Genomic DNA, 23,858 nt, shown 5'->3' on the forward strand with positions numbered 1-23,858 from the left:
AGATTAAAGTACCCTTTTGCAAAAAAAAAAAAAATCTTTAAATTATTCCTTTAGTTTTGGAGACTGTAACACTGTACCCCTTTGCTTCCCTTCACCCCCTCCAAGCCCTCCTGTGTCCTCTTCCTTGCTCTCTTTCAAAGTCAAGTCTTCTTTCTTCATTTATTGTTATTACATGCAAATATATGTCTATTCCAAAGATACAAACAAAACCTGCTCGGTTTGTATAATCTTACTTGTATGTGTGCGTAAATACTTTAAGAAAAAAAATTAAACTAAAAACAAACAAACAAAACCGTCTCTTTGGATTCATGTGTAGTATATAATAATCTGTCGAGGGAAGACTCTGCTATATAACTTGACGCTTCCCTTTGGTTGGATGAGTTTATACTGAAGTGAGCAGGGAGGGGCCTGGTGGTCCATACCTCCCACGCCTGAATTGCATTTGTTGCAATATTTGCAGGCTGCATCATCATTGTATTTGTGAAGCACAGATATTTGGTGCATACGCAGTGCTACATGAGCCCTAACAACCAACATAAAGCCTTCATTTAATTGAGGGTTGATTCATTAGGACAGACTAATTGTAGCTGATTTAGTATTTCCAAATAAGGGTCTTGTTTTAAAAGATCTGACGCTTGTAGACACCTGTCTTTGCTCTTAATAAAATAAGTGCAGTTGATATCTCAGTGTAACTATCTGACAGCCAAACACAACTGTGCACTGGTCCTACATGTATGTGCAGCAGTGAGAACAGAGCACAGAGATGAACTGGCATGAGCACGGTTAATTATGGAACTTCCTGTGGAAATGAGTTACACATGCCAGATGTGTAACACAGCATGCCAAGTGAGTAACGTTTTCTCAGGTCTTACTTTGAGCAAAGCTATGCTTAATGCCCCAAAATTCAGTCTAACACTTTTGGGGTGTGTAGACTATGTCAAGGGATGGAGCCCCAATTGCCTATATTCCCTGGTTTTGCAGGCACAGCAGGGACTTGATTAAAATTTGTGGTAAAATTCTATTCACCCAAGCTAAATTTTGTTCGGGGACTTGATGGCTACTGATAGGTTCTCATCCTCTCTGTGATGAGATCTTTAAGCACTCCAGACAACACATAGATCAAAGCTCAGCAAACTAGAGCCTTGGGGAACACATCCAGCCTCCCTCCTGCCCTTGGAAATAAAGATTTACTGGAACATGGCCAGACTCGTTCCTTTACCCATTGCCTGTGGCTACTGTCACACTGCGATTGCAGAGATGAGATGACACAGCTGAGAATCTAAGACCTGTAGGTACTAACATGCTTCTCCCCGCCTCTTCAAAAGAGAAGTGTCAATTTCTGATTTTGAATTATGCTCGAAAAATCAATTCCTCGATACTTATTTTCTACTTTCCTTTAAGAGTACTGGTATTTCCAGAACAACAACAACAAAAAATAATAGTGCATGTCTGTTCTTATTCTAGAATGGCATGCTCAGTGGTCAGTTTTAGTCAAGTATTAGGGCTGAGAGTCATAAGTCAAACTCTCTCTCTACATTTGACTACTTAAGTAAATCTCTGGGCCTCAGTTGACTCATCTTTAAAGTGAGGATCATGAAAGCACCTTCCTTAAAGAGTGAGAGCAAGAGTTGGATGTCTTTCCCTCAGCATTGCGCCTGGTAACCCATGAAACCTGGATGAGTGGATAGTACTGTTCCTATAATGCACTGGCCATGGCACATCCAAATCACAACTACACAAACACTGTAACATCTCTGTGGGTCTTTCCAGCTCTCGGGCTCTGTAGTTCTCCATGGAGAGCAGACTGAGCTGCCCAGGTGCCGGAGTTAATTGTATTTCAGATACCATGTGAATGTCTGTAAGCTATAGAAAGACACAAAATGTAGATCATCAGTTTGTCCTATGCAATGTAGGGACTGGAGAACATATTCACAGGGTTTGCAGAGTATATAGTCTCAGCCAAGCTCTTCTACATAACCTTGAAGCTGAACTCTTAAAATCTATTTAGTAACTATCAGCACACAAGACAACAGGGAACTGGCAACATAAACCCATAACCGTGACACCCAACAAGCACAGAGAATGTATGTGTATATGTCATTGGCAAATTCTTTTAATTGGAAAGCAGAATAAAGTTGCCCACAATGAGACTTAATTTAATAAAGTGGCATGTTCCCAGTGACTAGTTTATACAGTGAAGATCCTTGTCTCTTTCTCTCCCGTGGCTCTCACCGCCATTCCCTTCCCTCCCTCTCCTGCTCCTTCTGAAAGGTGGCCACAGGTATCACAGGAGAGGTTATCACCTGGGTCTGAGTAACTTAAGATGAGCTCCCACAAAGGTAGGACACTTAGCTGGATTTTAGAGGCTCAACAGGCAGGACTGGGGAGTAGAATCTGAGTTCTGGAGAGCGAGATGCCGGTCTCCATGCAACCAAAGGGCTACTGGAGTCAGGACAATGTAGGACTTGATGAAGCAGATCCCTGAGGCCATTATGAGGATTTGTGGCTCTTCTCAGAAGGTACAGGATACCTCAGGAAGTCCCACAATAGGAAAGTGAGATGACAGTGGGATATGCCACAAAATAAACCAGGACACAGCACAGAGACTGTGGCTAGGAGCAGCCATGAGTCACCAGCACTTTTCCTGGCCTTGAGGTTCCTGGGTGACCTCACAGGACAGTCAGACCCAAATAGCTTTACCTTTAAAAAAAAAGATCGTTTTCTAAAAGCAGTCATTGACTGCCATTTTTAACAGAGAGACGTCTAAATGTGTAGCACTCTTGGTCTCCACACTTCCCACTCTAGTGTCTCACTTACCGAGGAGAGAGAGGGTAGAGCCGCGTGGCCTCCGTCATGAATCACACTGAACTGTGCAGCCACATGGGCACCCGAGCCCAGTTTTCACACGCCAGCCCTTCAACAAATAAGAAGAGGCAGAGGTCAAGTTAGCTCATATTAAAACACTACAGTCTTCACTTATAAAGGCTAGGGAGCTCCATCAACGCCCTAACAACCAGTACAAGAATCTCTAGCAACTCAGGAGAGAAAGAGACACAGTACAGCTCAGTGATCACCAGTAAGAGAGACCTAAATTAGCAATATAGACACCACTGGGGATTTTTCTTGGAAAAAAAAAAAAGATAAACTTAAAAAAATGATGCTGATTGTTTTCTTTCAAGATTTATTTTAGTTTGAATTCTTCATCTGGGTGTGAGGTGTATGTGCAAGTGAGTGTGGGTGCCCACAAAGGCCAGAAGCTTCAGATTCCCTGCAGCTGGAGTTAGAGGCAGGCATGAGCTTCCTGATATGTGAGCTGGGGACCAAATGCAGGACCTCTGCAAGAACACACGCTCTCTTAACTGCTGAGCCATCTCTCCAGCCTGCGGAAATAAAAATTTTAGTGCTGTTCAACATGTGGAAAAAAAAAAACAAAAACAAAAACTCATGAAACGTCCAAAGGGGCCATTATTTCAAAGTCCCTGGAATTACTTTAAGCAGTTTGAAAATAAAAATGTGCCCATTTTAATGGTTCCTTCATTGCAAATCTTAGACAAAAGTTCCTAAAATAAAGCATTGCAGCAGGTATTAAAGGTAGGTACAGCATCAACTACACCTGAGTCTGAGTTTGCACTGTCACATGTCCATGTGTTTTCTGCACAGTTATAAGACCCAATAAGAAAAGTTATGCAGTACCACAAAATCAATTCACCTCACCAAAAGCCAGAAAATGTATTGTATCTCCTCATAATTATATTCTAGTAAAACAAGAGCGGGGCGTGGTGGCGCACGCCTTTAATCCCAGCACTTGGGAGGCAGAGGCAGGCGGATCTTTGTGAGTTCGAGGCCAGCCTGGGCTACCAAGTGAGCTCCAGGAAAGGCGCAAAGCTACACAGAGAAACCCTGTCTCGAAAAACCAAAAAACAAAAACAAAAAAAAAAAAAAACAAGAAACCCATATTGTAATGCCAAACACATACACAAGAGCCCGAAGGAGGTGGTGCCCCACTTGTTATCCAAGCAGTGACATGTCTGCTATTGATGAAGGACACCTGTGACTTCCAAGGCTGAGCACCAGCGCCTGCCCGTCCTTCCTCCTTGTTCATCATGTGTCTCTCTTTCTCCTCTTGGTTTCTGCTATTGTACATGTGAGGCACACTGGCGTCCTCTATCCTCACCCACACACTAGAGAACAGCTGTGAACGATGATGAGAACATGAGAAGATCTTCCAGGACATTCTGCAACTCTTCCATTCAATGAGCCCCATGTGGCACATGTCGATAATGATCAAAAGCCAAGAAGCCTCCGCAAAATAGCCCAAATTTTAATACAATTGCTGGAAGTGTACAAAATGAAATCTGCTGAAATGCCTTTAGGAATGTCTTGGGTTTTGGGGGGACAGAGAACAGGGAGAGAGCGACACTGCCATTTTCTATGGGGATTCCAGCTTCTAAGGGAGGACTATGGAGAGTATGGAGAATTCAAGAGAAGCAAGGAAGTAAATCCAAGCAGCTTTGGAAGTGCTTGCCATGAAGACTCCAGAGGGGCCCAGGTGCAGCCCAATCCTCCAGCATTGCCAACTCCAAGGCCTCAGTGGGGTCTTCATGACCAGTGATATCATCCGTTGGAAGGGATAAGGTACACATGCAACTCTTTGAGGCTAAAGGAAAGGTCAAGGAGCTTTCCCCAAGGTAAAGAGGCATGCTCAGCCCAGGAAAATAATGTAAAACAGCCCATTTATTTTTTTTCCCATCACCAATAATATCTCCTATGGGTGTGGCAATAAAATGTTGATTAGGACATTATATTAAATAGCATTTTTGAATACAGAAGTTGTTTCTCTTGGGCCCTACAATCTACTTTATAATAATTACTACTAAAATTCCTTCACATTTGCTTGTTTAGATCATAGTCTAGGTTTAACAGCAGAATTGGAGAGATCTACTGTTTCCCACTCTGGCTCTGTGGTTATGTCTTGTAATAACAACACAACACAAAAGATTTAAATTAAAAATAGATGATAAGTGAAGATTTAGCTCAAGGGTAGAGTGCTTGCCTAGCAAGCCTAAGGTCCTGAGTTCTGTCCTCAACTCTGAGAGAGGAAAAAAAAAAAAAAAAAAAAAAACTACATCACAGACTTTCTAACCCTTTAAGTGCTGGTGGCGCACGCCTTTAATTCCAGCACTTGGAAGGCAGAGGCAGACAATTCTCCATGAGTTCAAGGCTGAACTAGTTCCAGGACAGCTAAGGCAACACAAAGAAACCCTGTCTTGAAAAACCAAGTATCTACATATGATGAACCTCCAGGCCTCCCCATGAGAGGTTACAAATTAGTTGATGTAGAGCCTCATCTGGACTTAGGAATGACATCCCCAGAACAAAGCATTTTGTTAATTGACAAAGGAGATGAATGAAAAAAAAAAAAAAAAAAAAAAAAAAAAAGAACACTTTAAGGATTGAGGACCGGTGATACAAACAGAGCAGATAATGCGGAAGAGAAAATCCCTGCTTAATCCAAACAGGGCCAACCACAGCCAGGGCAGGCAGACGGTCACAGAACAACTCTTCCTGTAAAACCTGCCTCTTTCCTCTGAATATTACACTGTGATGGACAGAGCGCCTGTGGTTGAGAAAAGCACAGCTCCCTTCAGAACCTGACCTGGGAATAAAAAGACAGGACGGCAACAGGAGTCAGGCGCAACCCCACAGCGTTCTCACTGTGCCTGTGTTTGCACCAACAGGGAAATGGAGGGCCACTGGCTCTATGCCTGTCAGCTAAGCTGGCAACAGCAAGGCCTTTCTCCTGGAGCTCGGCCACTATCCAGCCAGGTGTTGAAGCATTTCGGGAACATATGCAGTTCAAAGGAACACCTGCATGGGCCAAGGTGCATGGGCTTGGGTGCAGCAACTGCAGCAGCACACCAAGCCCTCAGCGGGAGTCACAGGATAGGAACATTCCTCCAGATGGAGAAGCCCAGCTTGCTCATGGGACTTGGTCACAGTGAAGACATAAGTCACAGATCACTCAAAGAAATTCTAGAAAACTGACGGGAGTCAGAAGTAAAGAGGTTATCCTGTCCCAGAGGCACAGCCACCTGACTTAGTAACATCAGTTCCCCATTTGTCTCAATTTCCTGCTGACATCACTCTTTCCTTTTTGTACATGGTATCGACCTTGATACAATCTCTAAAGTTGAACAGAATCACTATGGGAAAAAAAATCTACCTCTAGGAAGAGGCAGAATTATCACTAGAACTCTTGTTGATGCACAAATAATTGTTCCCAGAAGTTTCATCTCACAACTACCTCCACGGGTTCTTAAAATGTCTCCAAGTGAAAATGATGAAATGAAATGTAAGCATCAATTACGGCTTACTAAGTGCCCATCAGCACAAGGCTTTGAACATAAATATGCTTTATTCTCTCTGATCACCCTACTCAGCAGGAGGTAGTGTGGATTTATAAATTCTTGTGGAGACCGAAGTTCAGCTAAGCAGCAGCCTTTATTCTACAAATCCAAGAAATAAATTCACATTTTAGGCAGAGTTCATCTTGGGGTTTTGAGAATACTAAAATCACACTGGAAATCAAATGAAAATAGAAATCAAATTAAAAAGACAGGCTTTCCACCTAGTATCATAATGTCTAAAAGAAACTATCAGATAGAGGCTTAATAAACCTAAAAAAAGTCAGGCTAGGGTTTCTCAACTTGGAAGATCTGAGCAGTGGCAATGTCTTGTCATCAGTGTGTAGGTCCCATAGTAACTATGTCCAACACATCCTGATGGCAATGTTTAGGAAAGAACTAGAAAACAATTCAGAAAGAAGCTGTGCTCTCAGGTATCACACAAAGCACTATGATTTTTCTATTACATAATTTAACAAACACTATGAAACTGGAGGGAAGCAAAGTTAATTGCAGGTAAAACAGTCAAAAAGCTACCCAAGGGAAAAATGACAGGGGACATTGGCTACAATAAATGAGTAGAAAGAGGTTAGAATGTGAAAAGAGGTGATGAAATATGTCCAACTGGATAAATTACAAGTGGAGGAAATAGCAAACTCATCAGCCATGCCTGAGAATCATCAGCAGTAAGCAAAGAGGCATTGTGGTCAACACATGCTGAGTTGGACATGAGTGTCTGGTACCATTGTTTGGGTTTGGTATATTGATAGAACTGAGGCATAGAGCCACCACAGAAAGGACTCCACAAGAATACACAAGGAGCAGGATTGTCTGGAAGAAAGCAATTCTGCTAAGGAGGAAAATTAGAACTTCAGAGAACTAGGAGCCACAAGCAGAAAGACGCCCTTTTATTATGTTTTCATGGGAAACAAGAAAAATGGAAGAATCTCCTATAAGAGGCAAAGGAACAAGGAGGGATAGCCTCCCAAATGTTGGGGTATCAGAGCAGTGCCTGGCAGAGGAGCGTGTCCCCACATCCACATCAAAACTACCACCACACATGACCAATGCGAGAAAGACACAAGGGAGCCACACTAGATACTGATAGATGGGAAAGCAGATGACAAACAGACTCTAGGGAACGTCAACTGCAGAAAGAGATGAGACTTAATCCAAAGAAGAGGAGAGGAGCTGAGGTTCAGTGGAATGTCAGGATAAGAGGGTCTTAAAAGCATCAGCATGGCTGTTCTGCAGAGGACAGGAAAAGGGAACCGTAAGGCAGGCCAGGGGCTAAATAAGAGACCTTTCATTATTAGAAGTTTTGAAGAAATTGTTAACTTTGAAATTGCAAAGAAAGGCCTTCCCCAAATAAGTTCCTAGGGGCTACACTTTGATCCCTGTAAATATTCTGTGTGATAGTAGTCCACTTGAATTTCATGATATTGGAATACATGGTAGATAGTCTATGCTAACAATGGGGTCTATGGTGTGGGCTTTGTGCCACTCATCACGGGTCTGACTTCAGTATGGGTTGCAGACTATGGTCAACCACATAGGCAATCAGCTATACTTACCTGATCCATTCCCAATAAAACCCTGGAAACCAAGAACAAGGCTTTGCTTCTTTGAGTGATAGTTCCACATCTTGTACTCAGTATATTTTGAACTAGAGTGAAACACTGTCTACTTTATCCCATAACCAGAGGTAAGCCCACCCCCACCCCCACCCCCCAGCTTCCATCTTAGGGCATGTTTTCCACTGCTCATCATAATCTGTTTCCTTTGATCAAATCAACCACAGCCATGTACCCAACTGCTCTTCCAATTCTGTGAGTCTTTGGAGAAAACATTCACTGATCCTCAAGTTAGAATTGAGAACTCCCATCTAGAAACACACTGGAAAAGGAAGGCTCAAAACCAAAGATCTTGTATGTTACAGAAAGGTTGGATTTCCATGACTAGATGGAAGTGTAAAATACACAGGAGAAACTCAGAACCAATTCAAGTTTGGAAGCAGAAAGTTTGGGGAAAGAGGGAACTATTAAAGAGAATGGCCTTGGGCTTCACTGTAGACATGGTTGGGGTCCCCTCATGGCCAGCTGTGCTGGTTGGAGCCAGAAGAGCAACACGCAAAGCTTACAAATCAAAACTAGCATTTTAATTTGAAATTATTCACAAATAAAATATATACCACCTTCTTAGATGTAGATTAACTACCTAAACTGAGTTTTAAATGTTTTAAAAATAGGACTATCAATTGTGGTCTTTAAAAAAAAATAGCTATACAGAAATATCTATCAATAAGCCCAGAATATACTGTATCAGAAATGAAAACCCTTGAACTTTATAGTAATATTAACAATGAAGCTCTGACCCATCTATCCAGGAATTAAAATGTGAAGTGAGTAAGGGACATGCCTCTCCCAGTGTGTGAGTACAATGCCATGGGCTTGCTTCTGATGGACTGTGAGAAACCCAGGGCCCATGGGTAGGCAGGTGAATGTATTCCTAATGTGATGCTAGACAAAAGGGAGGAGGCTTTAGGAGAGCCGTATCAAGCAGTGAACAGTGTCACAGTTATTCACCAAGAAGCCACTGTGGTTCTGTGGAGCCTACAGACAACCGGCCGTTGATGGGATGACAAGGCCTGTACATGCTACTCATCTTTTGTTCACTCTCTTTGACCTGTCTGCACGAGGTTACCTCTTCTCTAAAGAAAGGTGTATCCTCCTAAACAGCAGTTGGGGAAATCAGCCATTGGTGCTTCAGGAAAGAAGGGTGCTATTGTTAGAATCTGCAGCCATCCAGGGAAAAGGAGAAAGGTACGAAAAGGGAACAGAGTAAAGGCCACCATAATAAAAAGTATCAGAGAGGAGGATGGATGCAGGGGCAGGGAGAAAGGCAAAAGAGGGAGGCAGAGGTTCAGCAGAGGAAGACCCAACATGATGCAGCCCTTTTCTTTAAAATACCAAACACTTGCTCATAGTAAATTGTGTCTTCACTGTTTACCTTCTAAAATAAATTTCATCGTGCGCATTTGAAGTTCACAATATGATAAAGTAGACTACCCCGAGTGAAGACACTTGTGAATAACCTCAGGGACCTGGATCTGAGTGATAAGAGCAGTGAAAATTTGACATGAATCTCAGCTGTTTTCTAAACTAGAATCCTCGACTCCAGAAGCAGGGAAAAGGGCTGCATCTCAGGACCTCTTGGGCTTTACCTTCCACTGGCAGATCCTCTTCCCCTAGCTGTCCCCCCCACCCACACATTCTCAAACCAATATCCCTGTATTCAAAAGAAGCACGGGTACACACAAAGTAGACTTTGGGAAGCCAGACATCTTACATAACAAAGGCAAAATATAATACATATGCATTTATAATAAATATGTGCGGATGATAATAATAGAATTCTGCATCTAAAACAGCAAACACACGTTTCCCTCTGCACAGCAGCTTACATGTGCCAGACATATTTTCCTGCATCCACTTCAAGATAGGACATGGTCAAGAATCGCATGCAAAGCACCACAATCATAGGGGAGGCCACTGTCCTCCAGAAATTCCCCTTCTGGAAGTCAGCCTTACCAAATTACAACATTCTCCCTAGTAGCCAGCTAACTGTGTTCTTGAAAAATGACCCCATACATTAATTAAAAAAAAATAACATTTAATAAAGAATCTGCTTGGCAATTATTTCACGTGCCTTTGAAAGGGATGCTGAAATTTCCCATCATCAAAATGTTTAGATATAGACTTGGGATGGACTCGGGAACCATGGAGACCTGCCCCAAAGACAACTGAGGCCTCATGGACAGTCCCGTGTGACCTCATGTGACCCAAGGCCAAGGGCGTATAGTAATGCCAAGCTCTGTTCTCTGAGACCCTGAGAGAACAACCCTATCTTCCTGGGCAAAACAGTGGCCAGTGCTGCATTGAAACAGCGAGGTGCACAGCAAAGAGGCATGTGCTTCCCTCTTAGAGTTGTCACACCTGAGCACAGCCCCCCTCTATTGGAGGGGAGTCACTTCAGCATACAATGACTTATACACAATAAACACAGGCTGAGAATCCACACAAAAGGGAAGACAGAAACAATTTCCTTTCTGAGCACACTGGCCAATCCTGAAAACATTTGGGAAGAAAGAAATCCAATTGTTTTCCACTTAGTCTTTCTGAAGATTACCCTTCCGTGAGTACTTGGAGCTGGTAGTAATTGCTGACCCTGGAACTAGCGCATTGCCTCAATAGCGGGAATAAAGCTAGAGAAAAACACTTGCTACTGAATGCCTCCCAATGGGGCAATGCAGTGAGCTATGTTCTTGGCTGCAAAAAAAGGCATGGGAATAGATGGAAAGAGCAGGGCCCAAAAATCACTATTGAAGCAAACAAGGTCCCAAAGATCAAGCAACTGTTCAAAATAAGAAATTTTCAAAATTGACTTTCTGAGGACATCAAGGTTTCGTAATAGTGTCCTTATTTAGGTTACTACATGCCACATTTTCAAAGAGCAAGCTTGCTTTTCATGCAGGCAGTTTTGAAGTGTTTGCACAAAGTGGTTAATTTGCATGGGCAATTGGACTCTCAGCTTTTATTTTGACAGCTAAATTGATCCATCTTTACAGGCTAACATCTCAACACTCAGAAAGAGAAGGGAGGTTGAGGTCCGTTCATGCTGTGGCCTCCTGAGTGTACAGACTCAAAACAACACACCCAACAAGGCTCAGCCTCAGAGCAGCAGCTCGAAGCAACAAGAGATTCTAACACCAAGATCCAGCTCCATGGGGCTGAGGGTTAGAAGTGATTGGTCCAGCATTTACTTATTATGCATAAGGCCATGGACTGAATCCCCAGCACTGAAAAACTAAACAAAACTCTGCTAAATAGAAAGGAAAGAACCCAGGTTGATCTCAGTCAGTAACAGCCCCCTGGAAATGCATAACGTACAAAGCCAGGCATAAGGCAGATAGACATCTGCTGCTAGGGGGGCCGGAAGAAAATGGAGGCTTATTTAGCCTTGGGAAGTTGGCTGGCTGTGAGATTTCCAGTGAATTGTGAATGAAATGACAAGTGTTAAATCATTCAGTTAAACATTTTCCTATGAAAATAACAAGTAGGAGGTTTTTTAAGAAGTTTCTTGCTACAAACTCAGCATAGAGAATTAAAAGGATGCTTCCCATCAACTCAGTGCAGAGCAGGATGGTCCAACACCACAAAGACTAGCAGACTCTGTGTACACCCAGTTCCAATCTATCCGTACCTTTGTCTTGTAGGTGTGAACCCAAATGTCACTGCTTTGTGTAGGTAAAGTGATCTGAGCTCCCAAATTATTTTGCCTGGAAGATGATATGACATGATGTTTCCACACACCCAAACACACTGTAAGAAGTCTTTCCAGAATATTTGTCTCTGCAAAGATATGAAAAACTAAACTTTCATCTCGCTTTTAGCATTGTCGCATGAAGCCAAGTTGCTCAGGAAAAGAGCTATTCCACCCCGGTGTTTGCTCACATTTTATTGAGAACGTAACACTGCATGGCTGTCTTGCCTCACCAAAGATGCGAGTCTGTCCTTTTTGTCATCTCTCAACATAAATTAGTGATATAACTAAGAAACAGGCTATTCTGCAGTAGACCAGCTGGGACCTTATCTTCCCATACACACTGCTGTGTTTTGTGTTTACACTTGTGGGGGAACAAAAAGAAAAAAGAAAACATTTTTTTTTTTAAATTGGCTCTGAGTCATGTCATCCATTTTGGTACCAATTGTACTGAAGCTTCCTTCCAAATGAAGACACCAAGCAGCTTCACTAGTGTTCAGAAACATCTGTGTCCCCTGCTTTTGATTACCCATGATGCCATCTGCCCATGCAACAGTCTCCAGCATGCAGGTCCTGAGGAGAGAGGATACCCTATGCAGGTCCAAATTCAGATATTCCGAGGAAGGGATGCTCCTCTATATAACTCAAAAGGATTTACTTATTTCTTTCTTAATTTCATTCCAGGTATGGTCATTATAAAAACCTGCATAGAGGGTCCTCAAAACTAGAGCTACCCACACGGCCCTGGATTCTCCTCACTCCTGGGCACGTACCCAAAGGGAAGGAAATCAGTATGGGGAGGAGAGCTCTGAACCCTCACAATAAGTGAAGCAGTTTTCATAATTACAAGAAATAGAGATAGGCCAAACTTCCACTGATTACTGAATGGCTACAAGAACGTGAAATGTGTGTCCTAGAATGCTTACTATTCAGCCATTAAAAAGAGTAACTTCCTATCATTTGTGACAACAAAGGTGGAAATAAAGGGCATTGCATGAACTAAATAAACTAGGCACAAAAAGGCAAACATCACACATGTTTCCAAGTTTAAGTTTAGAAGAAAGCTAATTGCAGAGGTGTGTGGTGGAATAGTAGTTACCATACCCTCAAAAGAGGGAGACAGAGAAAAGCTGGTTAACGGGGGAGAGGTAGTGACATAGACTTGGGAACCCTAAGTTCTAGCATCAAAAACATGGCAAGTGACAATACCTAACAGTCATGAATAGAACAGTTCAAATCAGCTGGAAGAATAAAGGAAACAGATATCCTAATGAGCTAATAACCTCAATTTGATCATTACACCGTGAGTGCATATGTGAAAAGACCATACTGCATGCCATAAATGCAAACACTTATTATGTATCAATAAGAATAACAATTGGAGCTGGAGTTAACAGTAAATTCTTATCTTTGCCCCTCTACCCAACCTTGTGTTGCGGGTTAAAATACAAATACAATAATAAAAAAAAATTGAAGTAGACTCACAATTCATCCTAGGAATCTTCTTAGTTTAGTCACCACTACAGGAGCCGCAGTTAATCTTGAACAACACACTCAAGCCATGTCTGCTCTAGTAAACAGTCCAGCTGGCAGCACAGAGCACCATAAAACTACAGAAGGGGTTTCAGTGTTTTCCCTGAAAGTGCTCACAGGCACTCCTGACACCTGGCAGACCCCTCACGGAACTATCCCCTCCTGCTTCCCAGCCAAGCAATAGGATAATGAGAAGCTGTCCCATGCTGATCTGTGCATCTTCCTGGGGGCATGCAGCAGAAACTGATCATTGCTATTGGCTTCCTGATTGTTTTGTTTTGTTTTGTTTTGTTTTGTTTTGTTTTTCCCATGGACTCTGAAGCAACCTGGAGGGCGGGGTTTGAAGCCCTCTGTGGTACCCATGAAACTCATGCACTGACAGCATTCCCAAACTCGCCTTTCCTGCCCCTTCAGGTCTATCACACTGACTTGACTTCATCATGGAAGTGGTTCTTCCTGCCAGCCCTTCTTGCTGGCTCCCTGAAAGCTGCATGTAATCAGCATCATGGTGTGAGGCAGTTTTCTCTCTCCTGCACCTGATGCCCCTAGCAGCTACTGTGCTCATCCCAGTCTGTGATCCCACCGACTGCCCCATGAAGGAGGGGACCTTTTCTTAGTCACCTTTGGATCCTGATACCAGGCCAAATGAAAGCAGCGTGATGAGAATGCCCCTTTGCCTCTTGAGATGGATGTAAATATTCACAGCGTAGCTTACCCCTATAGTATACATCTAAAGGGATCCTTCAAGTTGAACAGCATGTTATCCAGTCTGATCTCTGATTTTCTGGTGTCAGTCAGAACCACGCAGAAATACAGAGAAAACCTGGTGGAATCTAAAGATTGTCTCCTCCTCATGCAGGTCTTCCAGAACACTCTGTTCAGGTAGGTATCCAGGTAAAAGTTGACAGACATGGGCTGAGCATAAACTACTTCGATATAGATGATGAGAGAAAACCCAAGTTCCAGCCTCAGAAGTTCTTGGCTTTGATCCCACCTTGGCTTGAAGGAAAACTTTCCTATTGCTCTGCACCAAAGATACTTTTGGTGCCATTTATTTGGTGCACCTGCTTTCATTGATGCTGGGCTATGTCTTATCCACTCAAGAATGAAATCCCAACTCCCAGCAGGCATTCCAGTACTCAGAAACTGATGCCTCCCCTCTGCTTATTCACAAGTCTGACAGATACACACATGGACCCTCCCCTCTTGTGCTCCTGGGGACATATCCTCCATGGTATGAGAGTCTCTGTGACTAGAGAGGCCTTCCCCAGGGCTGTCACATGATGATGTCCAAAGGGCAAATGAGGACAGCTTTATGGCCCAACCATCCAATAGGAAAATACGTTCTTCCAGTAATATAAACACTAGCTTCAAAAAGCTTTCTTGACCAACTTTTGAAATTTCCCAAGCAAATCCATTTGTATAGATATCAGGGTAGCTGACAAATGAAAATTATCCCAGTTAATGATATCCAGTGTCATAAGAGTAACTCCATAGTGGCCACGGATGACAACATAATATCTACATTTGTCATCCTTGTTTGTTTATATTTGCAACTCTGGGAGTTGAACGCACACCTGTGCATACAAAGCAAGCATCTCACAAATTACCTTCAATTCCTGCTCCAAACTTCTAACTTCGCTTCTGGGGCTCCTGCTCTCTGTCACCATGGCCTTCAGACTCCTCACACACCAATGTTCTTCAATCATCCAACCCTTGTTATCTGGGTGTCCCTCCAAGGCTACTCATCAACCTCCATGTTTCTTGCTAGCTAGCCACACATAAAAGACACATTTTTACTGCTTCTGGTCCTTTTGGATAAGATCAAATATGAAAGTCTGGAGGCAGTCCCTGCTCACTGTCCAGTTTCAATTTTACTTGTGGCTTTAGAAGAAATACATGTGTTCTTGTTAAAATTAAACAGACATTACTATATGAGTCATTAAATGAAAAAGTTCTTGCAAGTATTTTAAGTATCCTGTGCTTTATTCCAAATGTGTTTCTTAATCTTGACTTTATTATATGTGTGATTTGGTCCATTCACAGGTAACAATGCTCATCAACCACTTTTGAAATGTAAAGACACAACAGCACTCCACAAGAGTAATGAGCCTGAACCTGGACCCCAGAGCTGTACAGAAAGGTTCATAGAACTCTCTGGAAGAGGAGTAAACAATAGTGGGGAAATAAAGCCGAGTTACCGCCGTCCAAAGAATCGCCTTTGTTCTGGGATCGCTTTCTCAAACCATATAAGCTCGAGTGTGAAACTACAAGGCTCGAGCCACATTATGCTTCTCATCCATCTCTTCTTTTGGACCAGCAGACATCCAGCAACTCAGCAGACTGCTAATCTAAAACCTGTCCATCTCTCCTCACAGGCCCCTGGAGAGAAACTATGGAATCACAGACCATCCTCTTGTCGTAGCAGTCACTGAAAACACTGGGGAAATTAAATAATAAACAGAGGCTCATATTTAAATAGAAAGCTGAGAGCACTGGGGACGGTGGGGGGGGAGTGTTTGCCCTGTGGGCTGTTTACTCCTTGACGTGCATCTGATTGCTCTGCAAAGAAGGTCGCAGCTGTCAGTACTGCTTGACAATACCTAACTCAGCCCATTTTTAAGTGCTGCAAAAGAGACACAGGTCTGAAAAATAGCATGAAATTTGGGTGACAACTAGTTCAAGGACTTCTAAGGTAACTGCTGGGCCATCAGCAATGACACGGTGTTTGGTCAACCAGTGATAACCCACCTCCTCTTCCTCCTCCTCCTCCTCCAAATCTGCCCTCTGCTATTTTCATATTCGAGGGGACATGGCATCCGACACCAGCCGCTGAGAGGAAAAACTGAGCACAGCAATTTTGAAATGAATGAGGAGTTTCCTGAGTCCCCTCTGATATGAATCTCAGACAGTGCCAGCTGCTTTACTGCCTTCTCTTGCTTGGTCAAGGGTGACAGACATGTCACTTTCTGAGCAGATAGATAGGAAGGTTTGAACAGCAAATATCAGCCATGGGCTATAGCTAGTAGTAGAAGAAGAACAGAATAATCTTTAGGAAATCAGTTAATAGGAGGCTGAGACATACACCTGATCCACTTGGTATCACAAGACAGACCCTCTCAATGGGCTCATCTTTCACCACCTCTATGTACCTATCCATCAGCTTTCTGCTACAGCTTAGGGTGGCTTGGATGTCTCCTAAAGCAAATAGAAGCCTTTAAAGAAAGCAAGGGCAGAGGAGTCTCAATGACAAGAGCTTTGTTCCTCCAAGGACAATCATTCCAGAAACTGTCACTGTTCAGAAGACATCTCCATTCTGGCTCAAATCATTAGATAGAGTCCCTTTCTGCTCAACTCTAATATGCTTTCATAGAGATATAATTGTCAAGGGGAGCTCATTGCCTGGGGCTGGATGCAATGCAGGAATTCCAAACCTGTCCTTGCTGATCCCTGAAAGTTAGGGTTTGGGGAAAGTGGTAGTTGTGTCTCAGTGAGCTTTTTATAGACCTTGACAATACACACTCTCCAAGCCAAACACACCTCGACTCAGATCCCCACCCCCTCTCTGGCCCTAACTGTTCTGCACAGGTCAGAGACTGGCATGGTGTCTGGAAATGAAGTCTCTGGGCTACTTGAGATCAAAGTCATGTTGGGCTACCACAAGTGTGGCTACTGTCTTTACCCTGTACTTAACCAAATTTCTTTTAGTTTTGCCCACATTCCCCTTACAGGGATCTCTTAAAAGGAGAAACTGGGAGTAGAGTATTAAACAGTAAAACAGGAGCTACCCAAGTCTCATCTCTCAGTCGGCTCCTGAAGATGCTACTGCAGATGCTACAAAGTCCAACACTGTCTTGCAGGCCAGTGCAGAAGCAATGAAGCTCTCGCACAGTGGAGCCTTAGCTATCGCTCTGATTCTAGTCCACAGGAATGGTATTTATCATCCAGGGGGAATGTGCTGAGAGCTACCAAAGAACTCAAGGTGAGTCCCATTTGATCCTTTTTAGGTGATGCTCCAATGACCAAGGCTAGGATTGGAAAGAGAATACACATCTTTGCTCTCCTACATCTGAGCATGACTTCCCACATGGATTCTCTAAATATTTCTTTCATAGAGTAACTGCACTTCATGCGAGGAAAGGGCAATACAGTGGATCAATCCAGCTTGACCCACTTCTAATCAGTCACTGGGAATCTCAGTAAGACAAGCCTAAGTCTTCCAAGTGCACATCCTCGCTGAGGTCTAAATGCAGCTCTCTGCCGCCTCATTCCTGTTCTGATATTGTGAGCCAGGGCTACAAGATCTGCTCAGTGACGCATTAGTTGTAGTGTGTGTGTGTCTGTGTGTGTGTGTGTGTATGTGTGTGTATGTGTGTGTGTGTGTGTGTGTGTGTGTGTGTGTGTGTGTGTGTGTGTGTGTGTGTGTGTAGATAGGGTCTAACTATATGTCTGTAGCCCAAGGTGACCTGGAACTCACAAAGATCTTCCTGCCTCTGCCTCTGCAATGCTGGGATAAAAGGCACCATCAGGCCCTACTCAAAGCAGGGTCTCTTTATTGAAACTCATCAATTAGGCTAGGCTGGCTGCCTAGCAAGTTCCTGCAATTTGTCCACCCCCTCCTCGGCAGAGCTAACATTACAGACAAGCATCACCATCCCTGGCTCTTGAGATTAAATTTGGGTCCTCGTGGTTGCAGGCAAGCATCCTATCAACTAAGCTAGCTACTCAGACTCATGCTAGTATTTCTTTATTACTGACTAATCTGTTTTAAATGGCACCAAAACAGTGCTCATAAGTATTCTAGTATTCCTGAGTATAAGTCTGTGATGTCCTTACCAAGAAAATGAATGTTAAGCAAGCATCATTCAAATAGTCACTCAATTGTCATAGGGTTTTTTTGGGGGAGGGGTGGTGGTTTGGTTTGGTTTGGTTTGTTTAAAAAAAAAAAAAAGAACACTCTGTGGGCTGAAGGGGGAGGTTAGTGGGCAAGAGCAGATCCCAAGAACAAAAAGCTCAGTGTGGACAAACACATGTAACCTCAGTACTAGGGGATGCAGAGACAGGATTGCTGGGGTTTGCTGGTCAACTGGTGTACCCTAAACAAAAAGGAAAACTCTGGGTTTAGTGAGAGACTCTGTCTCAAAGCAATCAAGGGAACCACCATGATAGAGGAGGACATCTTGTATTCCTCTGGCCTCCGCATACATAAACATGGGCACAAGCACTATACATATATGTATGTGTATGTATAGTATCTAACAAAAATGCCCACAAATAGACTACTCAGTGGCCAACTGAGGCGAATTTGGTGGACAGTCTAACCCCATAGTTTCCCTGGGAACAGTGGGCCAGTATTTGTTAGTTTGGGATTTGCAGAGACGTTTAGAGAAAAGACCACAGAGAACAGAAAGGCTTGTGCACGCTGAAGGGCATGGGTGACAGCTGAAAAGGAGCACCTGCTCCCCAGCTCTGCATAGAACATCACAGGCAGATGAAGGCAGGCTGCAGGACTGAAAAAAAAAAATGGAGTAGGGATCATTCAGAAGAGCAGCCAGCTCCAGTGCACAGTGGGAGACGAGGGGTCACGGAACAGAAACTCAAGAGGCACAGCTGCCTACACAGTCTCAAAGCTAGCTGCGGCTCTGCGCCTCACAGGAGCCCATAACTCACCTAGCTAACGGCAAACTGGGAGGGCTCTGGGAGCCTGAGTGTCTGGCGCTAACCACCACGGGCAATGACCTTTGTGAAGTCATTCTGCAGTGAAAATGAGGCCCCTCAGAAACAGAAATCCAGACAGTTAATAGGCATCAGGAAGGATGGGCTGGTGGCTAAGGTCACCAGTGGAATAAGAGCCCAGGCTTTGGCTCGCAGGGCTTCTTATGGCTTTAATTACACCAGTGCCATGTGAACCACCTCTTCTAGCTCTCATTAGAGAAGGGCAATCTTTGTTCCCTGGATTTAAGCAATGATTACAATCTAAAAGAGTTGATTGTGTCTCATTATGCTGGAGATAATATATTCCTGATGATCCAGGCCATTAACTTGAACCTCTAAATACCAACACAGGTCATATGGCACCCCTTTAATGTATTCCCATCTGTTGTGCATCTGACAGGAAAAGGTGTTCCAAACACAGTGCATAAAAGAGAAACTGAGAAAGCAGGACAGAACAGCAGGCCCCGTTCCTTGTTTTCCACTCCAGGAACATCTTATCTTAATTTAATGGAGTCGCTCTGGTACAGGGAGATCTTTAACACTTAAAAAGCAAAGCAAAACAAAAAGCAAAGGAATGGTAAAATGGCACAGAGCTTCACTTCCCAGCCTCCTGGTCTTAGCTCTCACCTCCTTCTCCTCCACACCACAGTCACAGGAACTGCACACACCACTCCACCACTGGGGGGGAACGAGCTTCTTTTTAAACCAACCCCTTCCATTATGGTGATTAAGAAAAAACAAAAAACAAACAAAAACCTGAATGTCGCTCTCCCTTTCTACTTCTACACTGTCAGTTTCCAAAAGAGTAAGCCAAAGAAAGGGAAAGAAATCCACGTGTCAACACAGACAAAACCGCTCCAGAGAGGCTATGCCCATTCTTCCTCCATTGAATAAATAATTAGGATTGTGACTGCAAAAGCAAAACTTAGCCATGAGTGTATTCATAAAGGGGATCAAAATTGACCAAATTGACAAATAACACTTGTTGATAACAAATGACAAATCCTAATATTTTGGTAAGAATCAGTTACCAGATTTTCATCCAGCTTGTAGCACCACCAGTGGCCCTCCATGGTCCAGTCAGGCCCCAAGGCTGCAATTACTGCAAAATGCCACTTCTCTGGGGTTCCCAGTTACCATTTCAACACAGGTCTGAACTGCAGAACAACGCTGTTACCAGGGGGACTAAAGAGGATCTCAGAGCTTTCAGACTGGCATCCAGCAGTCCCGTATATCAATATTTAAAAAAAAAAAAAAACAAAACAAAACATAAGCATTCTATTTGAATTTTCCATCCAACCTGGCTCTCAAGTTTCTCAACCTCTAACATCAGATGTGTGTGTCCACCAGTTAAAAAACAGATTCAGGGGCAATAGAAAAGGGAGGTTTCAGCCCCACTAAAACTTTGCTTCCAAAAGCAAAGGGATGGCTGATGATCTGACTAAAATTTACAGACAACTTTTCTTTCTAAAACTCAAGGGTGAGTTGACAGGAGACTTGCTGTCTGGGAGCCTCAATGCCCAATGCATAAGGAAGAAGCCCATGCAAAGAAGGTGAGGACAAGCAGAGGAATCCCTTACATAGTCCATCCTCCACCTCATGTCTCTGTTGATGCTTCTCTTTGCTCCAAAGGCCACACCATCCCAACTAAAACAAGTCTGTCTGGGCTTCCTGCAGAACTTCCACTCACCATCTCCCTCTTCCAGGGGTGATAGATCTCTCTAGGCAGCTTGAACAAAAGGCTGTTCTCTCTCTGGCATGGTCAGGGAGAGAACTGTGGGTCTCTATGACACTCTGCCTCCTGGGAAGTTAAGGCACTCTTCTGAAAGCAACTCTTAGTAATGTCCCAGACAAGCATCTGGCTCTAGGTTCCAGGTAAGAACTGGTTCTGTGGTGGGGACCATCCTTCAGCAGCTCAGGAACTGAGGGGGGTCACGGAGTTGGTGGACTAATCACTCAGCTGACTTTTCAATCTGAGGGAGTAAGACTTAATTCTCTGGGGCCAGCAAGTAGGGCAAAACTTAATTTTCTGGGGCCAGCGGAAAAAGGGAAACACAGACACATACACAGACACAGACACAGACACAGACACACACACACACACACACACACACACACACACACACACACACACACACACTTTTCGGGTTTTCTATCATCTCTCTCTCTCATCTCTATTTCTTTTATTACCTCTATCCAGATGTATCCCTTCTGTCTATTCTTAATTTTTTTCCTTACAGCTTATACACTCCAGCAAAATCTTTCAAGCAGTATAAAAATTACAATGTGATTATATTCTATTTTTAAGTGAATGATTATAATGAATACAAATAAAAAACATGTTTTCCATATCCCTTTCATGATTAAACATTTTATGTGTACAGGTGAAAAACAAATTATCTCCAAGAACCCACATACATTCATGTCCAAGCAACTTGTTATAGATTAACAGAGTATAAGCAAGCAAGGTATTTTTCTCAGCCAGTTCTTTTACTGACAGGCTGGATTTTGTAGTTACAAACAAAGGATTGACCACTTTATTATTTATCTCAAAAAAAGTAATCTTATAAAGAAATCTTAAAAGAATTACAAATCTAAACTTTTATATATGAAAACCAACCAGTCAGCTCTATTTTAATCCTCAGGGTGCACACCCACACATCAACAGCTTTTTATATCAGGAAACTGAGGGCATAAATGGGTACAAGGAATTAATCATCACCCTTGATCACCAACCCATCTAGCCACCAATAGCCAAGCTGCCACTGTTCTTGTTCCCTGACCTCGACAAGTCCCTTGCTCAACTATTAAAAGTGCATCTTTCTAAACTTTACATTGTTCCCCCAAGATTTTCTACTTCAAAGACATCAACAAAAACATCTTAACCTAATCTTACTAGCAATTCTACATGTCTAAATTCTTTCTAAGGGTGGTGGTTGAATCCTTAATCTGCTCCAGCAAGCCATGCTTGGAAAAAGCCAATCACTATTATTGTAAGTACCAGTAACATTGCCCAGTCAGGGGCTAGAAACCTCTTGAGAGTTTTCATACAACCCATAAATGAGGAGGGATGTGTTGACCATGAAGGCAACAGTCAGAGCTATGCTTAATAACAGCATGGGGTCCTCGGGACACTAGTCCTAGGGGGTGGGGCCTTTGCCTCTCCAAGACTCACTCAGGTGTGGCTTTGCCAATTGCTCAGCGCTGTTCCATGAGTTCCAATGCCACCTGTTGGCCCCCTCACGTGGCCCCCAACCCATGAGGGTTTGAGGAGTGGGGAGGTGATTGGAAGCAAGGTAAAAAGCATCCCGACACGAGGAAATGAAGAGGAAGCAGGCAGAAAAGGAGGACAGGACAGAGAGGACATTCTGCTGAGCAGACCAAGCACCGTGAAGGGCACCTGTGACTTTGGCGCTAACCAACAGCAGATGTGTCCACAGTTTTGGACTCCCGTCTCTTTAGCCCAGCCTTCCTGCAGCCAAACTGGACCCCAAACCACAAAGTGGCTGGAGGAGGAGAAGAAAAAAAAAATGGAGGGCTGAGTCAGTCAGTCAGCTGCAATAACAGAGGCAGAGGCTCAGACCACAAAAGCTTTTAAAAATAAACACTGTAATTCAAGGCAGGGGGCAGGAGAGGCCTTACGCAGGTCTGGGGAAACTTTGAGAAGCATGGGACCCCATCAGACATCATTTCACAAAGCCACTGGAAATTGCCATTCAAAGAGGTGTTTAAAAGACAGTGGCGGGGCCTCCCTTCCCCGAGGAGGACAGCATTACAGTGCTCTTCAGAGAAACCCTGCCCTTCAGACTGCTCCACAAACTCCCTTTCATCTTCCCCTGAATGCTTCCTTCCTCAAAGCCCCAGGACACTGCTCCCTTCTAGGGTTGTGTGTTACACCCCACCCCCCAAATGCTCTGACACCATCTTAGTGAACTGGCCCAAATATAAACCAATTGCAGAGCTCTGAGGGAAAGAAATGATCTTAAAAGCCTATTACTTGCAAATTCTATACGAATTATGGTCCTGAATTTCCTACAATACTTAAAAAAAGGGAACATGCTAGCCAGCCTCAACAGCTCTGGAGGGAGCACACTCTGTCTTATTTAAGGAAACACTGGAAAGCATTGCAAAAAAGTAGAATTGGGTAGATGACCTGAGTTCAAAGGTCACCTGTGTGCCATGTGCAGAGGAGATGCTTCCCTGCCTTTCTAAGCTTTTCCTTCTGTAGAAAGGGAGCAGCAGCAGCCAGGTTGCAGGTTATTAGGGTTTCAGAAGAAGCATGACGTGCTCCTGCCTGCACCCTGAAGCTCAATAAACCTTCAACAGCATTGAAAGTGTACCAACCAGAACTGCTTGTGATGCTAGGAGGTGAAGGACACGGGTGTGAGCGTTATCTACTCATGGGATGTATTCCATGGCTATCTTGAGCCCCCTCAATTATTATTTAAAAAAATAAGACATCTCTTTAGCTGAGGATTTCATTTCTTCCTCCAGCCTGATTCTGTTCCTATTAGAAACCTTAATTCTTTCTCCTAGCAACTTTTCGAGATGAAAATTAAAAACATCAGTTTGAAGCTCTTTTGGGTCACATGCTTTAAAAGGGTTACAGGATAAGACTTTGAAATGAAACAAAAAGGAAAAAAATGTATTGTCTGAAAGTCAGCATTCCCATTACTTGAGGATGGATATAGTGACAAGTCACAGAGTAAGTATAAAGGGACAGATGACATGTTCTTCCTCAGTGACAGCACCTTTGCTCTGAATCTTCAAGTCAATGACCTTCTAAAAGTCTGAGCCTTGCAGCTGTCTCAAGGTTTCAAGATACAGGAAGAAAAAACACTGAGATGAAGATAAGCATTTGCTAACTACACCCTTCCTTCAAAT

At 43.4% G+C, this 23,858-nt stretch overlaps 1 protein-coding gene across 3 annotated transcripts in view; it reads right to left on the bottom strand.

Annotated features, from left to right (window-relative positions):
* Positions 1-23,858, bottom strand: part of Sema5a (semaphorin 5A) — a 474,447-nt gene that overhangs the window by 361,261 nt on the left and 89,328 nt on the right. For all 3 annotated transcript variants that reach the window (XM_042261366.2, XM_076551679.1, XM_076551678.1), the window contains one exon: positions 2,818-2,914. The gene's annotated coding sequence lies outside the window, so the exon portion shown is untranslated. The remainder of the gene's footprint in view (positions 1-2,817; positions 2,915-23,858) is intronic.

This window comes from Peromyscus maniculatus, chromosome 15 (genome assembly GCF_049852395.1).
Source record: "Peromyscus maniculatus bairdii isolate BWxNUB_F1_BW_parent chromosome 15, HU_Pman_BW_mat_3.1, whole genome shotgun sequence".
NCBI classification, from domain to species: domain Eukaryota; kingdom Metazoa; phylum Chordata; class Mammalia; order Rodentia; family Cricetidae; genus Peromyscus; species Peromyscus maniculatus.